Here is a 22,308-nt window from a genome sequence, read left to right on the forward strand (position 1 = left end):
AATAAATGTAAACAAGGGACATTTAAAAACAGTAAATACAGAAGCAGGTGGTGGAGATCTTAATATCAAGCTACTATTCCAGTATACTAGCCACGTGAGGTCCCAAGGGCTAGAACGCTTTTAAAGTATGCCTTTCAATGATAAAATTATATAGGTCTGGGAGAATGGAAAATATCATTATTATTATTTGTAAGAAAAACCAGTGCAAGGTGGCCCAGTTTATATTACATATACTTTCTTTTTTCATTTCCATTTTCTACATAATGCTTTTCTAAACATGTTCTAAGTTATATTATTAGTTTGTGAACATTCCTCTGGAGATTTTGCAATGGGATTCTTGACTCTGGATGCATTAGCCTCTTATCATTGCTGAATGAACTTAGCATAGGGCTAGGACTTAAATATACAGTAGAATAGTCCAGAACAACCACAGACAAGATTACAGTGATCAAACTGAGTGCAAATGGTTTGAAACAGGAAGAAAAGCTTTTGAAATCTGTTGAAGCACAGCAAAAGAAAGTGATTGGTTTAATATATTCTTAAGCCACATTTTGGTAAAGATGGCTTTTTCACTGGAATACTATGTAAAACATTGAATGTAGCCAAAAGATTAGACAAAAGACTATCACCAATTATTCAAGAGTAGGGAATGCTGCCAGGACCTTGTGTAAAAATGTGAATTGTAATTTGCTGTTTATAATTGGCCTCTAAAACAAAATGGTACATGGCCAAACTTTTTAAATGCAATCTGTGGTTCTGCTGATGTGTCGTTGATGACAGAGCACCGTAAAGCAGAGAGACAGAATGGTCTCAGGAAGTGTAAAACACAACAAATATGTCTATTTTAAAAAGACATGACTTGAATGTAGTTAGAAAATATTCCAGATAAAATGGTGTAGTCAGATAAAGGAGATTGCATTAAAATAAAAATAACACTGATGTAAATCCCAGCTTGATGTATCCAGTGAATTGTGTTCGTGATAAATTAAATGGAATGATAATGATTTAACAGAAAGCAGTGATCTTAAGGTTCCTGAGTGGGTAGAACAGATTTAAAAGCTCCTGATTAGGGGTTAAAGTTTATCTGAAACACCGCAAGCCTGTCAAAGGAGAGAGGTAGAGAGCTTCTGATCTGGTTGATTCTGGTCAACAGAATTTTGAGATAGGTCTATATTTGCAGCCACCAAAAGATGCATTTTGATAAATGATGAAAACTTAATGAAGAGGTAACATAATGATGTAATGAATATTGTTGTACAAGGTCAAGTGGAGCAGCTATATAAAGAGATGGGGAAGATTTTTTTCTTCTTTTAAGATTTCATCCTAGAATGCTAGAACCTGTGGGGACTTGGGATGGTGTAAAACAAGTGATTAAAAATTGAGGAGGCTTGAATGACACAAGAGAGAATCTGCTGGAGCCAGGTATAATCGATAGAAACTCCAGTATGTGGACTTGAGTGGGAGACAGTTCAATGTTCAGTAAGAGAAAGTGTAATTTTGGAACTGCCAGGGAAATGTGAGGGGTATGTTTTGTTTTAAAGACTCAGACATGATAACCTTCTCGATTATAATTTGAGCAGTTTTTCAATGACCTGAAAAAGACAGATGCCTAATTGTTTATCTAATGTGGTTTTTTAAAGTGTTGCAAAAACATAATTTTCAAATTCTTTTTGCTTCAATGCAGCACATTTACTAAGAAGGTCCTTTAAGGTTATGAAAATAAGTGAAAGAAATGGATGCAAGTCACTACATTAACCTATGGATTCAACTGTTTTTTAAATGGAGCATTCCCAGGAATTCACAGCTGTTCCATACCCTTATTCATCAAAAACACTTTACACCTGGCTTTAAAACATAAAGCTATTGCTAGTTCTGAAAAACAAAGGATGAAGAAGTCACAATCACAGAGGGTAGTTAATGGGTATAACTTTGGACAAATATTCCATTTGTAGAAAAAGAGAGCTTATGATTAGCTCTTTAAACCACTCAGAAGTAAATTTAAACACCTTGAGGAACAAAATAGTTTCTGTTTCAATCTGACTGGTAAAGTGCTTAGTCAACAATTGTCGGGTGTTCCCTTCGATCTGTTTTCCCGTTCAGATTAAAGGAGTGTTGGTCCTGACTCTGGATTCACTTCCATACTTTAGTGTCTGCTGTAAAAATGTCCATAAACAGTATCAGGCACTAACAATGTCTGACATTCACTGTAGCTTCCACATTTAACAGGTGGATGGAGTCTCAAGCAGAGGTCGGAGTTTGTAGGAAAGGGTAGGTAGATTTTGGAAGTAATGGTGATATGGGGGAGGTCAGTGTTATCATTTTTGTATAAGGAGTATTATGCTGAATTTTCCACTTCCCCAGTCTGGGTAGGAAACTGAAAGAATAAAAGCACATCAGAGCTGAACATGACTTGAAAGACATGGAACAGAAAAAAAAAAGGTTTCTTAATCGAAGGAGCAAGAGTGGAAAAGAACAGAAGAACAATTGCAGAAACCTCTGCAATTCAAGTCATGATTTTAAGGAATGATAAGAAAGAGAACATATTAAATAATGTGAGGACAGAGCGCTTCTGTAGGAACAAGAGTTGCTGTTGTTTTGTCCTTCCTATAGCTTTTCACAGGATGGATGAGTTTAAATTTCCCTTCACCATTGATCTAAAGGTAAAATGTCTGTAAAAAACAACAGACTTAAAAGTTTTAGTTGTACTGCATACAAGTGATTTATATTCATCCTTGGTGTTTTTTCTTTAATTCTTTTAGCTTTCTTTAATCATCATAGGCTTAAAAAATTCCTGACCCTAGCAATCTCTTTAGCAGGCTGTGTTAAAGTTAACTGGCACAGAGCAACAGGCTGTCTGTGGAGAAGTCACAAAACAGATGGGAGTTTTACTTTTTGTGTTTAGTTTTTAACCAGTTTTTTAACAACATCATTTCAAATAATTGGGATGCATCCTTCTGTTTACACTTAAAGGCTTGCAAGTAGGTTGTTTATATTGAGGGTGATGTTTGAGGTATTTTATATTTATGGTAATTGGATAGTTGGAGGAGAAAAGATAGTTTGTTGAGATTGTTACAGAGCTGCTGATGGTAAAGTATCTACTGTGGCTCAATAAATACATCCAGTTCAGTGGAATGTACAGACTCAGTTAAAGCAAAACAACACAAGAGGGGATATCTTTTAAGTGAAATCATTTCCTTTTCTTAATCAAAAGATGACAGCCATAACTTTAGAACTCCCATCTGCATCGCACAACTCTGTACATCTCTGTGTGAAGTTCTGATAATATTTGAAAGACATGTATTTCAAAGTAATCAAGAGAAACTAAATATAAGTAAGGATGTGTACAGTAGCCTGAAAAGATTTAGGAAAGCATGTATTGGTTTTTCTTTTATTCTTTTATGTGATAAAATGTACTTTGCATAAGTGGGTTTATAAAAGCCTTATTGTTATAAAGTTAATCCAAGTTATTATTTAAAATTTGGCACAGGGTTACAATTTCAGGTTAACGGACAAGAATGAGGACACAATTTTATAGGAATTTAAATAAAAATATTCAGTCTACCAGGTGCAGCTTTAAAAGATAAACTACTTAGAACATTCAAGAAAGAAACAGCATACTCAGGATACTATCTAAATGGGATAACACCCGACGTAAGCAGTATGTCCTTATTTACATTCTTTCATTTATGTTAATTTTTTTGCATTATTTTCTACATGCCATTTTACTAACAGGACATCTCTGTCTAAATATGTTACGTTATCCCTCTACGATGTTGATCACTGGACCTTTGGCTCATGGTTTTCTCAAGATATCAGTGTCATTGAGTAGCATTGCTAGGTGTTCGAGGATTGTTGTAGCTGTAATCAGGATATTTCAGTTTGTTCACACTGCCAGTATTAGAAAATAAATTGAATAATCTCTGTAGTTCTTTTTGTAGCAAGACACAAAAAGGTTGTATGATGGGACATCACGAAGAATGTTCCTCTTTCTCTCTCTGAACATATTGAGGTAACAACTGCGTGGGTCATATCAGTTCTACACAATAGCTTTTTTTGTAACTTAATTTATGAGTCATTTTTTTATAGTGATCTGATTCTGTTGATTCTGTCTACAAGCAATTTTCCTTTCTTGGTAATTCTCCAGCTCTTAAACTTGTGTTGTACCACATACTGTGTAAGTCATGTTAGTGTACTGGTACCATAAAAAAGCCATATATTCACTGTGTTGAGGCTTCCTAATATTATTTTAATCTCTCTCTCTACTTTATTGGTCTTGCTGGCCAGAATTTTACCTTTGGCCTCCCAACAAATACACATATGACTGTGTTACTTAATCTAATACCCTTACCTCCCCAATGTTACTCTTATGGAGTCTATGCTGTGCTATATGTCATTTGGTCTTCTGATGGTGCTTTGTTTAATGGGACAGTTAAAAGCTAACGTAATGCATAAGGCATTCATGTTTATGGGCTGCTGCTCTTGCTTAAGGCTTCTAAGAAGAGATATAAACATTTTTTCTTAAAGCCTCACTTAATTTTTAAAATCTATAAAACCTCGTCAAAGAGAAAAGCACAGAGAGACAAGAAATGCATGGAAATTAAACAACCAATTCATTTTACATAAATTGTTTAATCTCCTGGTTATAAATCACAAAAGAACCTAATTTTCCAATCTAGGCTATCAGGTTCGAAACCTGATTCTGTAAACATGTTTTTAACAGATCTCTGAGAATGTGATTCATCCAAAAAACTGCAGTAATCAAAAACAATAACTGCTTTTAAGCATAAACTTTTCAAAATGTTCTAAAGAAGTATGAAATAATAATCTGTGTGTGGGCTGCAAATGCTGAGAATGCAAACATTTCACAATAAAGTTGTTTAAATAAAGACCTTGGCTGGATTGCTGAAAGATAGTACATGCTGTGTTAATTATGCACACTCATAAAAATAAACTTCACTTATAAAATATTACTTTCTATACAGCAGGATTTAACCTATGAAATGGAGGTGTGCTCATCAGATGTGTTATACGATGTATTGTTTTAAGAAAAAAGTCATATAAAAGCTAAATACTGTATGTTCAACAAAGAGCCTTGTGTTTAAGCTGTATTTAAAGACTTTCACATTCTTCTCTACCATTGTACTGCTTCACATAAAGAAAACAGTTTTGTTAAGTGCTCTGTTTATTATTCTTAAGCTGTGTGAAAGGTAATATGCTTAAAAAGGAGTAAATATGTTGGTTTAATTTAAAATGACCATTACACTGTAGAGTATCAGTGATTTTACTTAAAAATATTTTTCCTAACCTAACTTAAGTTTTTACTGCTGGGTGGCCCATTCCATTTGTCCCGTTAACATAAGAATAGGAGTTAGCTGGTTTAAATTATTCTGAGCAGCAGCATAGCAGGGGCTGTTGTTATCCTTTTAACATCAGGGTTTTCTTTCAAGCGAGTTCTTTATCACAATGCAAGGAACAGGACAGCAGTTCACTTGATCACCAAGTTATAGAACACACAGCCCTAACAAGACTCATTTCTAAAAGTGCTGGCAATCTAAATGCACAAGACAAATGCACTAAGTATGTGGATCCTACTCATACTAAACAGAAACATGAACATCAAATTGCAGCACTGTCTAACTGTAATCACATTAAGCCCAAAACACTAACCTTTGTTCTTGATTAACATTAACTTACCTTAAAATTGACTCATGTTTGATGCATGAAATATTTTTGTTCTGCAATTTTGAGGTCAGTTGAGGAATTCAGTTATGAATAAATGTTTGGATAAAATTTTGTTGGGAATAAACTGTGCTTATAGACATCTGGATGCTATAAAATGGCTTTTATCTAAACAAAAAGAAATCCCCCAGCCACCCAGACACACACTGCGTTTACTACTAGTACAATATTTTCAGAAATAATATGTTGACAAATATTTTATTGCAGCATTCTTATGTGTTTTCCAAGGCACTGGTTCAAAAGAAAAAATCTTCCTAGTTTATTACTTCTAGACGTTAATAGATTTATCTGTAGTGATATTAGCTGTACTTGTAAATGAATTGAAGGGGCCCATTTTTCCTTAACACTTCCTGTGTGGAGGCAATACAAACCACAATAAGCCCACATTTTGAGTTTTTTTCTTAGTTGTTGAAGCTTGTTCTTAAGAATATTTGACCCAGGCTGACTAGTTAAGTTCTCCACTAAACACACTTTTTATTCTGGAAAGACAATGCAGACTAGCATTCGATGTTTAAAATGAATCATCAATCATAGCTGCACAAAAATAGTGGCCAAGACTGTTATGAAAGGCTACTTTTATTATTATACAGTACCTAGCTTGGAAAAGCCCAGTTTACCACTGAGAGTTCTTCTTTGTCTTTATTTAATGCCACGGACCAATCAAATAAAACAAATATTAGATATTTTTGGCAGCTTTGGGATTTTCTTGTCTTTTGCCCGAACAATAAGGATTTGTTCTGTACATTCTTATTTCATTTTTTTGTTTTCACTTTGGTATCATCTGGATTTCTGCCTGAATCTATGAGATGAGACGATGGCAAACATGCACATGGTGAATAAATATGTAAATAATAAATCATCTAAATGTAAAATACTGCAAGTTTCTTTCTTGTATGTTAATTAGTGTTTGTAATCAATTGCTGATGTTACAGTGTGGGTGAGAAACAGATGAAGGATGGGACTGGAGTGAAACACCTATAGATTTATCTGCTTCTTAATTCTATTTAAACAAATAGTCTTCAAGCCTGTGAATGCTGTGTAGAGACATGCTCTGAATAATAAGCATCATAAAATCTAATCAGATTTATAAGAGGAATTGATTGTTGTGGCAGGAGGAGAAGGGTTGAAAATAAGCTGAAATTTAAGTGTTAATTTTTATGCTAATCCGCAGTGGCTCCATATGATGCAATTTGGTTCTGTGCAGCAAATATAAAATTGTCCCTTGCAGAGAAATGTCAGCTTGCCAGACCTGAAAGCAGTAATTTATTAGGTATGTTTCTATTAGTATGTGTCACAGTTGTTAGCGGGCTATACACACAATGGTGCTTCATACTTACGCTGCTCAGCCTTAAAATGTTTCAGCTCAGTGGCTGGAACACAGGGGCATTAATACATTATCATATATCGGGTGGTCCCTGCCCTCTGGACAAAAGGCTATTTAATACAATTTAATGACATTCCACAAAGAAGAAGGAAATAAAAGGCACACAGAATAAAATAGCATCTGTGTTTCTCATGGTGCACTCATGCAAACATTTCAGCTTAAGACGTATGACATTTCTGCCAGGAAAAAAAGAAGAATAAAACTGGGGCATTCTTTACAACCTGCTTCAGACTGCAGCATTTTCCAAATGCTATTAAGTGATCGATTTACACAGCCACATGATGATGTCATCTATAAGGAGCAGAATGCAGATGACAGCGAAATACCGGTGACAGCGACCTTGTTTCAGCATCTCTGAATCCCTGTCAGATTCGTGACAAGTGCATGCTTTCTGAGAATTCACTTTTTTTTCTTCTTTTCGTGAGTGTGTGTGTGTGTGTTTTGGTCTCTGGATCCAGTTACTGTGTAGTAGTGTATTAATAGAGTTAAAGGTTTGGATGCAATTCACATATAGGTCAATTAAATGCACCAACATCTGCTCTTCCCCAACCATTTGCATATAGCATTCATATGTTAATGATGCCCCTTGTTTTTTTTCCGTTTCCCCCCCCCCAACTCAATATTAAAAAGACAACAAATTTTGTATTCATACTAGTTGTGGAGAGAAGGAAAGAGTCCATCCTATTTTTATTTTTTCCGATTCACAGTGGCTTTAAGGAGAGTTGCTTGAGTAGTAAACCAAAAGGGTGCTGTATTAGAGTGTGCCTCTGATTTATACAAGAAGCCTTGTAGTGGGAAAGCTTCCATTCTAAAGCAGCTTAAAGCCTTATAAATCAATAATGACACAGATGGACTGGTGATAATCTATTTAGAATGCCTGATAGCAAATATTGTACAGATTATTAGAGTAGTAACTATTTTAGCAAGTCAGCTCCTCGTCTTATGTCTTTTTTAAGTGTAAGTTTTTATGAGACAAAAAGTGATCAGACTTCACAGGCTAGGTGGGAAACGGAGCCTGCCATGAGGAATCACACAACACAGGAATGACAGCGTGTGCAGGGGGACAAAGAGTGCAAGAGAGTAGTTGCCTCTGCCAATACAATAATAACAACCCATGTTTCTTTAACAAAAAAGGGACCTCTTAATGGAATTGTGTCTTGAGGTGTAAATAGCACTGAAGGCTGCCTCTTTTATAGTCTATGGCCTGATTTAGCACAAGGAGTGAGAAAATAAAGTGGAGGTTGTCAGAAGTGGCAGCTGCTTGGAATCCTGATAAATATAAGCTTTTATTGATCTGATGAAAATGAAAGATCCCAGTGCTATGCAGTATTTAGCTTCTTGTCTACAACACGTCACCGGTGGCCTTGCTTTGGGATAGATTTTCATTCTTGCTCGCTGGATTTGATTTCATCTTTAACCTTTTCAGTTGAATTTCCTTGACCTCTGCATATTGCTGTGATTTGGTGAATTTGTTACATTTCACTTTACATCATCTCTCTCTATCTCCCCCCCCCCCCCCTCCCTTTTTTATCTTCCTTTTGTGTTAGGGAAGTGGGACGCCCCCTTTGGCAATCCGTCAGTGCCATCCAAACTCAGCTGCATCCTCTCACTGGGTATTTTCTAACCAGACTGACAGTCCTAAAACAAGTATGCAGTTAGTGTGTTAAGGTAAGATACTCTATATTGGTAACATTTCCACCTGATATGGCAGCCCTTTTATGGTTGTGCACTACTAAATAGTATGGGACATTTTGTTTTTGAAATTCTTGTTGTTTTCATTATTTTATATATGTGTATAATGCTATATTATATACATCACCTTTATACTGTTCACAGTACCTGAAAAACATGACGATATCCTGATGCAAATGCAACTGAAGTAATGATGTTCCCTTAGGAACAGAGATTTGTTTATTAACCTGATACCCACAAATTCAAAATTTAAGTATTCCTGATCATGTGGTTGACATATACACACACATATATATAGAAAGTGTGCTGTTGTTGTAGATTTAGAGCATGTCTGTTTTCATTGTTTTTCAATCTTTAATCAATCACTCATGTCTTCTACATTATTAGACCATCCATTGTATTATATTCTTCTCTGGCAGAGAAAAGTTCGTAATTTATTTGACACTGGAAAACAAGTGACAGACAAGAGAATAGGAAAGTGTGCATACATTTTGTAAGAAAAAAAATTCAATTAATGTTTTCTAGATAGACAGATGGATAGAAGGACAGATATTAAAAAAAAAAATCTACATCACTCTCGTTGTTACATTGTAAATTCCCAAAGAGGGCTTACTGCAACAGCTGTTGGCAGACAGGGTAGGTATGAGAATAGCAGCATAAGATGAACAGGCATTAAAAATTTATATGCTATTTAGCCTAGGTGTATTTTAGGTATTTGACATTTTCATGTCCGGGACAGACTACATTTATTCTTTGAACAAAAAAAAATTAAAATGGTTTCAGAAAGCCGTAAGTATTAACTTTCCTGTTTCAGCGATTTCCCTTCATATAGCAGACATACTGTACATATAAGCTTTAAAGTCACAGTCAACAACAAAGAAATAAAGCTCATTATATGTTGAGTAATAATTAGCGTGAGGCACAAAGGAAATGATTTGCTTATTAAGCCGTGCATATTTTCATCGTAACGCTAAAAAACAATGTTATTGAAAACATAAAATTTTTTAAATCCCAGGACAAGACAGTGAAAGTGGTAATCCCAGTACTCAGTGTGATTAATTACTAATGCTCCGCAGAACATCTCCATATCCCACTGAATCTAATCTCACTGAAATCTTATACATGTCCTGAACGGAAGGAGTTAGCCATGGCTCTTCTGCACTTTGCAAATGAAAACTTGGAGCATATTTGTTTTCTCTAGCTGCAGTCAAACCTGTAAACCAGGTATGACACAAAAATCTTTTCTCCACTCATGTCTTCAGTACATTCTTCTGTGTAGTAATATTATTAAAATAGGTGATCCATTCAAGCGGGGGAAAATGCTTTACTATGATTTTAAAGACCATCTTCATATAGATTAGCTCCATTTCAGATCATTAAAATCAATCCTTAATGTTTAAAAAATAACTTGCAAATAATCGTGTTTTTTAATCAAACCTTTTAGATCTCTTTAGAACTGGCAAGTAGTGACTATTCCCTACTTCTATAAAAGCTGAAGGTTTTATTTAAAGCAGTTAAAGAGAGAAGAAGGTATGCCACACTATATTCTACTCATCTTCTTATGATAGTGTGAATAATTGATATGTGGGCCGAGGCATCTTGTCCCTTTAGATGTTAGGGGCGACTTATCTATACTTCTGCACTGATTTTTCTTTTTCTATTATATTCCTGAGATATTAATGGTGAGTGGTAGTGAAAGAAATGTGTTTTATTCCAGCGCCTAACCCTGCTGTTATCAAAGTAACTTCCAGCTTATTAGCGACAAAGGACTTTTATCCTTTGTGCTGCCCTGTACGCCAGTGCTTCCTGAATTAAACTGCTGTTTCCTGTTCTTTATATGCATGACCACATCTGGGTAGCTTGCTCACAGCCCTGCTGCTTAATAACAATCACCTTCCCTTTCAGTCTCCGTTGATTGTTTCTAATTCACTCTGACAGATAGTGCCTGACAACTTGCCTGCATTTCCCTCCCTCCGTGACCTGAAGTTACTCACAGCACTTATATAGGCTGTCATTTTTAATATTTGATTTCATTTTAAGTTATGTGTTTTACTGAGATGATGAAATCAGTGTTTAACTGAACATAGAATGTTTCTCTCTGCTTTATTCGGCCAAGTGAGCTGAAAGAGATCAAAGAACCGTATATCTTGCTCATTCGTATCTCTATACTTTATGCACATTTATTTATTTTTATGTGGCATTTTAAGAAGAGCCTGAGATTTGAAGAAGATCTGAGGAATATTCTCTGAAACCGTGCTCCACAACAATGCATGGTATTTGATTCACAGGCTTCTTTTACATTGCTGCTTTCCTTTTCATAGCATGGCTTATCCAAACGCTTTATAAATTGGTCCACAGTGGGCTTGATGACACCGTTAGCAGGTTACCTACTGTACTGGAGTGCATCTGACATTGGGGGCTTTTGGTCAGCTGGCACTTTACCTGTCCACACACAACAGATAGGGCAGGTGAGCAGAGGTTTCTTTGATGCTATGCACGTAATTATTCATTAGTAGCGTATCTGAGGGATTGCAATACAGTTTAAGGCAAAGATATATGCTTGTTACACCTACTATCCTAGGCTCTCTATTAATATAATATAACTAGTAAACTTTGTGCTATTACTGTATTTCTATGGAAAGTTCAATAGATGTATATATCTAGGTGCTAATACTGTTATACATATTCTAGGTTGCAATTCAATTATGTAATCCTAACAACTGCTAAGAATTTTCCAAATGTAACGTTTCTTTAGAAACAAGGTTCATTTTGGAGTTGATGTCTAGAAAATCCGGCCTTACATACGTTGTCTTTTTTCTTCTCAAACAAAGCAACTGTTTATAAACAGTTCTTATATGGATGCCATACATTGTTCAAGAAGAGCTGCATTTTTCTTACAAGTGTTCCTTAGGCATCATTTTCTGGGAAATTACCATTGCTTCTTCTGCACTTGGGACACCATCTCAAATATATCCATTGTGAATTGCTTACATTATCTTGTTTTAGGGCACACTGATGCCTTTGGCATGCCTGATTCCATTTTCTAATGATAAAACAGAACTAATTGGAGTACTACCGCATGTTTTCACTAAAGGCACAATTTAATTACATTTTAGCTGGGAAGAGCATTTTGGGAAATTATATGTTCATTCAATAAATAGAGCGAATGAAGAGCAATATTTATTTTGCTTTGATTAACAAATTGGTGTTGTAGTTCTTTTTTTTAAATGATCACTTCTTCCTTGTCTCTTTGTGTCATTACCTGATGTCTTTTCAATGTTCCATCCAAAAATCTAATTGAGCTCTAGTGCAGTTCTTCTAACATTGGACTTTAATCACCCCACAACCTAGCCTTTCAGTTTTAATGTTTATAAATAGTTTATTAATACAGTACATTTTAAATAATTTAACCAAACATCTTCTATATGATTGTGTGAATCATGAATTAATTTCTTTGTCCTTAACAAAGCGTGATTAATACACGTTAGCCAACATATTGTGTATTCTATTAATAAAACCATCTGCGTTAAATATTAATGGTTTTGTAAAGAAAATAACAAGTTATTAAGCTTCTGATTAACAACTTATTAACCTTTTTAAATAAAAATGTCATCTATGTGTGGAAGATGAGTAGGTTACTTGCATGTTTAGTTGACTAGATGAATTCTTTCTTCGTAAATACAAAAGCCAGATAAAAAGGGCATAAATGTTTTCTGTATATAAAATTAGAAGCTTAAAGGTCGCAAAGAGAAATGCAGTTTATCTAAAATTTCAAACATTTGCAAAAGAATAAAAAAGTAGTAACAATTGTAGCATAAAGGGGTAATAATCAAATATCTGTTTGTTCTAAAGGGCTATTAGCACCAGTTTTAAAAACACAAAAATATCAAAGTCAAAGGACAAATACTTTGCTGTATTTTGTTATATTTCTATAAATTCTCTAAGTCTTACAAAGGGCTGATTATTCAACGATGGCAAGAATGATAAGAGAAAATCTTGGTCAGGATAATACATTAAAGTTTGCAGTAATATATAGCAATTGCTCATTAAGGGGGTTGTAAATACAATTAGAGTTTTGAATTTGAATTACAGTAAAATACTTAAATGTAATATGCAGCTAAAAGGGTCTGTTCATATGTATTGCAAAAGTGTGATGCGGAACTTTGACAACAGTTGCTACACTAGTTAACTGGAAACTAATTTTTTCAAGAAGAAGTTTTGTATGACATGTGATTATAAATAGTTTAAATATGGGAAGCATCCACAGGGCTCTACATACTAGTCTCACTTAAAAAATAAGAAAAAAAGGGAAAACAGATGAAGATGAGGATTCAGCTCCAGTCTTGAGCAGAGGTGCCAACTCATCAAGCTCTGGAAATGAACTGTCCCTTCAGTTTTGCAGTACTGCATCATGGGAGCTCTAGCTAGAGTTTGTGCTGTCTTTTAAAGTTCTTTTAATTTAATTCATATCTTTGTTAAACCATTTTTTCTTCTTTCTTTCTTTAACAACTTGAATCCATCAAAGTCCTGTGTTATAAAAGAAAACAACAATAGCCCTCTTTGTTTAAAGATCTCTGAGAGGATAAGCATGCTCAGGATAGTTGTTGTTTTTTATTGCAAGTCTTATGATGGATTGATGCTCACTCAGCAGGGTGTCTTTGTTCACTTTTTATTCCAATGGCAAATTTCACCTTCATCGTCATTCTGCTGCCCCAGCTCACATTGGGCTCATATTCTTTGCAGTGTCTGCCATGGGATTTTTCACATGAAGTCACATATTCATTGAAAACAATTATCTTTGAACTTGCTTTTAGTGATGTTTGTCCTAATTACAGATCATTTTCTCTGTCAGCTTTCTACTTTTATTGCAGTTTTGCCCTGAATGTTGATCCTATTGAGGTTCAACCTTATTTTATTCACTGGTACACCCTTAAGACCTGGATTAATGAAATATTCCCTCATGTGTTTTTGCAGTTTCAAATGTGATTTTTTTTTCAAAAATAATTTTGCAGTATTATCCAATTGAATCAATCTCACACTCTATAATGCACAGAAGAACCTTTGGGCTGTCCCAATTACAATATTATGGATGGAGTTTACATGTTTTTTAAAGACATATTTCTGGTATCCTGCTTTAAATGGTGTATTTATGGACTTTCAGAGAAGTGCTAAAACATAAAATCTCTTTGATAAAATCACGGTAAATTTTTTTTGCGAAACTCAAATACTGTGATGACCAAAACTATTTTAATCTGCTCTTGAAGTCAGTGGATGGACATTGAACCTGAATACAAAGAAACGTGAACTGTCTAAAAAGCTAGAACAGCCCGATTACTGTGATCTGAATGAGAGACCTACAGATGCTGTACATACAGTATTACTAAACTTTGTAAGGAGAATTTGTTACATGTTTTCTTTGCAGAAGCAAAGCTACAGGTGGACTACGAGTAGAAAAGCTCAGGCCATGATACACTTGAAGAGAATCAGCATGTTCCTTAATCCTCAGCCACCTGCCGTTCACCAGAGTGCAGTGACTGCAGTGAGAATCACATTTCACAAGTCAAAGTGTATATAATCTATAAAATGAAAAACAGAGAGTTATACTGGCCTCTCTTTTCACCAGCAGGGGTCAGTGTTATTGCCTGTTGTTAATTGGCACCAGTAGGATGATCTTCCTTTATTTTTGTGGGAGTCAATGAGTGATTATGGAACCTGGGAGTTCAGGTCCAAGGACGCAGTTACAGTAGAAGGACTGAATTGTAAACTTCCTATGATAGTAACATAAAACATCATCTGATTTGTAACCTTACAATTGTAATGGCAGTGATCAGAAAGGAAGTCCTGTTTTAATATGCATTCATGACAGTTAATATGCATTCATAACCTCTGCCATTATCAGATGCTATTGTAGTTAGTTATTGTAATCATCATAAGACCGTATTTCTGGACTTTTCATGAAATAGAACTATAGATGTACGGTACGTAGTAATAATGGTCTCACGATTATTTTGCTGTTAGAATCCTTGTGAGAGCGATGCAGAATGCAATGGTTACATATATTTTAGAAAATGTAATTGTTTTTGCATCCTCAAATGATGTATTCTGTTTTTAAAGTGAGAAAGATATGGCAATAATATGAAAATGACCATACATACATGTAGCTTGTAGTATAGTAACATAGAGTAGCTCATCATCTTGTGCTGTCCTTTACAAATATAAATTACCATATGTGTTTTGTTTCTGTGGTCTTTGAAGGAATCTTGACAGTGTTTAAGATCTGTTAAAAACGGCTGCAACTGACTGAGCATTCTTTATGGGCTCTCTAACCATGTTTTCAATCTTAACCGTTTTCAACAATGAAAGTATTTGAGCTAAATAATGAACATGTATCCACTTCATGAATTTTGCCCCAGGCATCTATGCTTCCCACAGTGGGAAAGTTAAGGTTGAAAACTGATATAGACATACAAGACTGTTACATACCTGTCAGCAGGTACTCAAAATAATTGGGGAATTACTACCCTGGGATAGTAAGATTTATTTCTTTATTTGATAAATATTTGAGATCACCAAGAATAAAGCAGTAGAATATAATACACTCTGTGGTGTGAGATGTTTTTCCATGGAGTTAAAATACTGTAATGTAGGTACAGTGCAGGACTATTGAAATTGAAATTCATGTACAAGTTTATCATTATTAATTATTTATTATATATATATTTATATATCATTCCTTTTTTAAGCTGACACCTTTATTCCAGTCAGCTTACATTCAAACCCATTACTGTGAACTGTGAAACTGTAAATAACAATGTAGAGTAGTATAAAATATACAGTAGTGTAACATAATGCAAGTAGAATGACATTACAAAGCAATGCAAGATAATGCAGTTAGAAATAAAATATTCAGTGTGTATCTACACTTTAGAAATACAAAGTGTATTTTCATCCCTAATTATGTATTATGCAAGGTTAACCAATTAGCCTGTTTGATTAAGATATATTGCAAGGTTGCGACATTACAGTAGAAAATCTTAGAACATCTCCCCTTTTGCAGTCCTCATTACCTCCTGAGTATGGCATGACAAAAACTTTCACAAAACACGTGCCATAAGAAATATGTGCTTATGCATGTGACGTTTGGATACATACACGTCACTGTTGATAAAATGACTGCAACAAAATCAGGGCTCAGTGAAAAAGAGAAAAACAGGAACATTCCTGTTACTAGCAGGAATCTTCTGTCCATTACCATCTGGATGATCAGCCCAGAGCTGGTGCCTCTACTATGGTAACATCAGGACTCAACCTGGTGCCTCTACATTAGGAGCGTGGTAACTCAGTAGAGTACTCAGTACTCGCCACATAGACACACAGCATGGACAACAAACTCGCAGATTTTGGAAAAGAATGATGGTTTCTGATTAATTATAGTTGTCTGTATTTTGTAGAGATTGGGTGACTGAATGACTTTGTGTTCACTGAGACACTCTGAAACAGTCTTGGATTTTTAAAACTGCACTAAAATTGAGAAACTTTAATGGAAAAATTCAACATCATGTGTTTGCTGAGTTGAAAATTAGAGGTGGGTGTTACAGTAAATGTGAAATACAGCTGTTCAGTATTCCTGCCAACAATCAGAATGTGTGAACAGCTGAACAATGTTACTGATTTGGTTAAAAGCATCATTTGGAATTAGGTTTTAAAGTAAAGTGTCCTGGTGGCCATGGACTCATACTTTAAGTGGCGCCAGCAAGTGAAGCATGTGTATATAGGAGAAACTATGAAAGAAAGTGTGTGTTGGGGTACAGCACCATTTTGATGGGAGGAGCCTCATGGAGGTGGAGTAGGGAAGGATGAGGGATTGATAAATTTAGCAGATTGACTTGAAGATGGTAATCTCACTTCACAGAATTTTGGTAACCACATTTTGAGACTTGTGCTCTTACCTGATGTTCCAGCAAGACAAATATCAGTACAGTATAATTTCTTAATCCTTCAATGTGCAAATGTTTATTCTCACATGGCAAGGGTCACTTGAGGCTTTCTGCTTTAATCAGGGATCAGCATCACCAATTGGCTGATATCCCCATATCTTAACCCAATGTAGGACCTGTTGAATGAGATGGGCAAATGCATATAACATATAGTACATTAACATCAACTGCTGCCAACTGAAGTGGCAGATCTGGCAGTAGCTTTAGAGATTAATTGGAAAAGTATCCCTGAGGTCCATGTGCAATGTTTTTGCTATGAAATGCAACAGTGTGTGTTTGAGCTAATGGAGGATACAACAATATTGTTCATTTACATTGGGGTCTCTGATTTGAATTTATTACGTGACCCACACATGTTTTTTATTAATGTCAGCGCTAAAACATACGGTAAAACCTGTGTTCAGTCTAATGTTTTATCCTGAATTGGTGTTGCGTTTTAAAAAATGGTTCAGTTTCTATTCCCGTAACACAAAAATAGCAAACTTTAAATATAAAATTGTCCTTTTGGGTTAAGACTGATACTATGAAGAGTTCGCACACAAAATAGTACTATCATCAAATATGTTTTAACTTTGGAAATCTTGAATTGTGCCAATTTGATGTGAGTCATTGAGCTCTGTTTATCCAGTAATGAATTATATTCATCTTCATCTTATTCTTTCACTTGGCTTGAACTCGGTTTGACTATAGATAATTAAATTCCTTTGAATGTGCTTGTATTTTTCAGTCAGAAAGAATATATGTATATTATGCCTTGACATTTCCAGTACTCGGTGAGACAATTTATAGGCCATTTGCTTTGAATACGTTTTTCAAAAGTTTTAAAAACCTTTTAGTTTACTGTCCTGTGGGGATGGTGAGGAAAGTAGAATGAAGGCTGGGGATCTGCCTGTGCAAAAAAGTCTTGGGCTTGTTTTCTTACTCTGGGCAAACTAGAGGGCTGTGTTTCCACTGTGGAAGATAGGGATTTTTCTGTCACATTGTTTGTCTTCAAGGTAAATATCATGCTCAGTATTAGGGTGTGTTCAGTGTAGCACCACATTCATTAGAAGATGATATGGAGAGAACAAACAAAACATTACTGATCATCTAAGCAGCTCCACTTAGCCACTTTCCTCCATTTCCAGATAGACAATGTATGTACAAACAGGGATTTCAATAGTTGCGAGTAGAGCCTAAGTAGCCTAATCATAGGTCAGTAATTTAAGTTTAATTTGAAATGCTATATCCCTTGCAATGAAATATCTCTTAAGCATTGTTGGATTTGTACTGCATGCCATTGTCTCTTTCACTATACTTCTAGAGCACTGGGCTAGTATGATGCTTGTGCTTTGTATAATACCTGTAACAAGCTGTCTACCATATTGAAATGCTTGTGCAAATTTGAAAGCTACTGTTTAATCAGGCAATAAGAACACAGATGATGAACACATATTCACAGCAGGATCTCATTAATGGAATTTATTATAAATATCATCTTTTAAACCTATGTATTTTATATAATAGTGGAATTATAAGGAATATGGAGATGTTCCTCATGGCATGCTACAGTATATTACAGACAGAGTTAGGTTATTACAATGTAATATCACATTATTTCGTGGTATGCAGCACTTGCAAATAATCATATATTAATTCCAGACAAGAGCATTCAGTATATATTTTTGAAACAGCTCCTCTCTAATATTTTAATCTAAATTGAGGTTACATGCATACCCCTGTATAAAAACCACATGGTACAGTACATCTATAGGTACAGGATATATAATTTATGAAAGCTAATGCATTATTGCTTTTTTATAAGAGCAGTTTCCTCTTCATGCATATTCTTTAAGAAGGGCTTAGAATAATATCTGTATTAAAATGAGTATTCTGAAAGTCATAACAGTTTCTTTTTGTATGTGTAAAATGATTTAAATCATACTTTAGGCTTACAGAATGGAGATTTAAATGTTAAATGGGGGTTGAAGTCTGCCTGAACTAATTTGTAGAGCTTTGCACCATGTTGACATTTAAATGTGATAAGAATAGAAAACTGTATGCCGACCTATTTTGAAGATGCTTTCTGAATACATTCACATCAGTTTCACTCTATAATTAATAAAAAAGAGCGGTTTTGCTCCAGATTTGATTATAATAGAACCTTATAAAGCTACAGGGAGAAAAATTGCTTGGAACGAATTAGAACGAAGTCAAGAGCACACCTGGGTTTGACAAAGATTGCATTTACTGACTGCTGTGCTATCATATTACAGAGAGCTCGACCAGCTTTTAGGAGCAGCTGTAAAAGAAGGGCCTGTTAAATCAGCATGCAAATAACAGCACATTGTTAACTTAATCAGATGCAGAAGAAAAGATGTGCCAGACCATGAGGATGATCTATAAACAAGTTCAGTCCACTGAGATGGTTGAGGCAGAAAGATTAAAAGGCTTTACCTATTGGGTGACGTCTCTGGCTCATGCATCTTTACCCCTAGGGTCTGGCTAACCTGCCCCAGTTGGTATTTTACCTCCTAAACATCCTGTCAAATAAGTTGGACAAGCAGTTTGCAACGATATTGTTGTTGTACATCTTCTTCTGCCATCCATTGAAATTTAAATAACATCACAGTTGTAGGATGATGTTGGGTTATTGCTTGTATGTTACAACATACAAGGTTGCCTACAGCACACATAACAGCTTGTACCTTTTAACCTTGTTATTTTTCATGTGATAATACACATACTCATTATTTGATGACTGTTACTGTATGTCTGCTCCATTATAAGCTTGCTTTACCTGTCTGATTTTCTCCAAATTGTTGTTCTCCTAGGTTTAGTTTGATATAAGAGATATTATCTGTTACAGTTTATATGTTCAAACAGTATAGATATATATCAGTATTGCTTGAATAAAGACATAGTGTATAAATATATAGTTAATATAATAACAAGAAGGAAGAAATGTTTTTAAATTGTTTGTATAGTCAGTTTAATCCATGTTGATGTCCAAGTAGTGTACTGTAAACAATGGTGGAATAATCCATAGATGTCATGGGCTGCATAACTCCATGCAGCCTTATGCATGTTGTTCTTTAAACAGCAAGTTTGACAAGGAGGTTGGGATGTCTGCAGAGTGCATACAAGTTTTTACCCTGATTTTAGAAACATTACATTTACTATTTCTACTATTTCTGTGTAAGACAACATAAAATCATTTAAGGAATATGAATTTGGTACTGAGTATGTGAGGCTACGGTGTGACTGGGTTTACAACATGACCTGTTCCCTGACCACTGTGACTGTGGTTTTACAGTATGTGTGCCATGAGCTGATAAACTACTGAAAACAGCTGGATTTGCTCTTGAAGTAATGCTCAATATAAATAAAAAAGCCAGAGATCTCACCCTTTAGAAGTACACTGGGTAGAAAATCAGTAGCAATTTATTTCCTTTCCTTTTTATTGCCTTTTTAATGCAATAGTTAATGTCTTTTTTCTATAAGAGGATAAATATGTTGCCATTTTCAAGGTCAAAAGGCTAGGAAATATCATAAAAATGCATACTCTCTGACAAAAGAGCAAAGGTAAGTGTAGAGAGACATCAAGAATTGAATGCCTAAACAAACATTACTTCTTATCCAGCAATCTGGTAAGTTAGCTCATGAGTTGTTGTTTTTTTTAATTGAGTGAAAAGCTTTCTAAAACCCTTTATGAAAAAAAAGTAACTTTCTAAGCCTATTTTAATTATATTAATCAAATAATGTTTAATGATGTCAGAAAATTAAAAGCAGTTGCTGTATATAAAAGAAAACTAAAAAATGTTTAAAATGTTTTTTTTAGTAAGCCATAGATGTGACACATGCTACAGAAGCATACTTGGGTTTTTTTTCCTGTTTCTCTGAGTATTGGTATTATTATTATTATTAAAAATACTGGGACCTTTATTTTTTTAATGGCGTGCACTCTACAAAGTATCTGAACCTTCAGAAGAGGTGGGGCACCATTTCCGATAAAGCACAATAAAGAAGCATGCACCCTGATATCAGAGTGCTCCCCCACCCTTTCTCTTGAGAACAACTTGCCAGCTGTATTTCCTTACTTCAGTTATTACCGTATACAGTATACTATATCGAACGTTCACCAACTCTAAAGAGTAGACTTCTGAGTTCCCCCTTTGTTATGTTACAGTTATATTTTTTGTACTATGCAACAAATGTAAAAAACATGTCTCTTAGTGTAACTCTGAGATACAAACAATAGTGCTAGACCTGAAGAAAAAGAATACTATAAAGTGTGCTGAGAATGCAGTGCATTTTCAGTTCTCTCTTACTTCCTGATTGGTTCGATAAGAATAGTTACTTAAACAGGATGTTCTTTTTCTTTGTAGTGCTCTTTGTACATATATTGCATAATCACTACATCTGAATAAGTTTGACAGTTTCATCACATTGAAAATCGAGATTAATTTAGAAAAAATAATTTGCTCAAACTCACATTTGAATGCTTTAAAAAAGCCAAATTAACGTGACACAGCTACTTCTGATTTAAAAACATGTGGTTCTTACCTGTTTGTTCACACCTTTCATAAAAATACAAATCAAAAGACATTGAAGAATCATTCGCTTAAAGGCTGCATAATCTAAAATAATTACATGACTTGCTTAACATGTTAATTCACATAATGAGCATCTCTAATTAGCTGTGTATTTGTTTAGCAAAAACTTCTACAGAATCTGTTTGTGAAAAGCCGGTAAATATGTTGAAGTAGCACGAGTTATGGTTTTTCCATAGTTCTCAGCCCTTGAAGGCACAATTTTAATTTCTATGTGTGCATACAAGCAACGGTAAACATTCATGAGTGTAAAGAATCTTTTTTTTAATTAGCGGCACAACAATTAAAGGATTCACAAACTAAATTGAACCCTGTCTCTGTGCTTACTAGCTTGATTTTACCACCTGTCACAACAGCACTTTGTTCAAGCCATTATGCAAAATCATTACAGCAGTACCATCAAGAAAAGAAGAAAACAGCAATTATTTCTGATATTTGGTTATCTGGGGTTATATTGATATCAAGTTCAAAGAAGCTAACTTTTTAGAATCCTGAATAGGAACATCCTGTCCTATTTAGAATGTTCAGAAGTGGGGCGTTCTGATATTGCTTTATGCAGATATAAAAAAGCAGCAAAGAACTGAGTATTTGATTTGTGAAACACAGCCAATAAACAACAAAATACCTTTTATTTCACTGCAACACACACACCACAGATGTGTTTTTCCTGCCTTTCTGTGTTAAGCAGATTTTAAAGACATTTGGGCTAATTTGTATTATTTGTTTTGCTAGGTTAATGTGTATAATACAATTCCCATTGATTTTCTTAGAGTTAAATGAGGAAATGATTTAACTTGCAAAGCAATGGTTAAGACATTATTTAGTGGCCTTTAGTGGTGTTAGTTGAGTCTCAGGTGATAGTAACATTGTCACGTACTGTATATTACGAAGAAACAGATATATA

The 22,308-nt window shown here is 34.8% G+C and overlaps 1 protein-coding gene across 2 annotated transcripts in view; it reads left to right on the forward strand.

Annotated features, from left to right (window-relative positions):
• The window catches only part of znf536 (zinc finger protein 536), a 170,757-nt gene that overhangs the window by 53,921 nt on the left and 94,528 nt on the right, over positions 1-22,308 (forward strand). For both annotated transcript variants that reach the window (XM_088939052.1, XM_088939054.1), the window contains exon 2: positions 8,671-8,791. The gene's annotated coding sequence lies outside the window, so the exon portion shown is untranslated. The remainder of the gene's footprint in view (positions 1-8,670; positions 8,792-22,308) is intronic.

Source organism: Atractosteus spatula, chromosome 21 (assembly GCF_055471065.1).
Source record: "Atractosteus spatula isolate fAtrSpa1 chromosome 21, fAtrSpa1.hap1, whole genome shotgun sequence".
In the NCBI taxonomy this organism is placed as follows: domain Eukaryota; kingdom Metazoa; phylum Chordata; class Actinopteri; order Semionotiformes; family Lepisosteidae; genus Atractosteus; species Atractosteus spatula.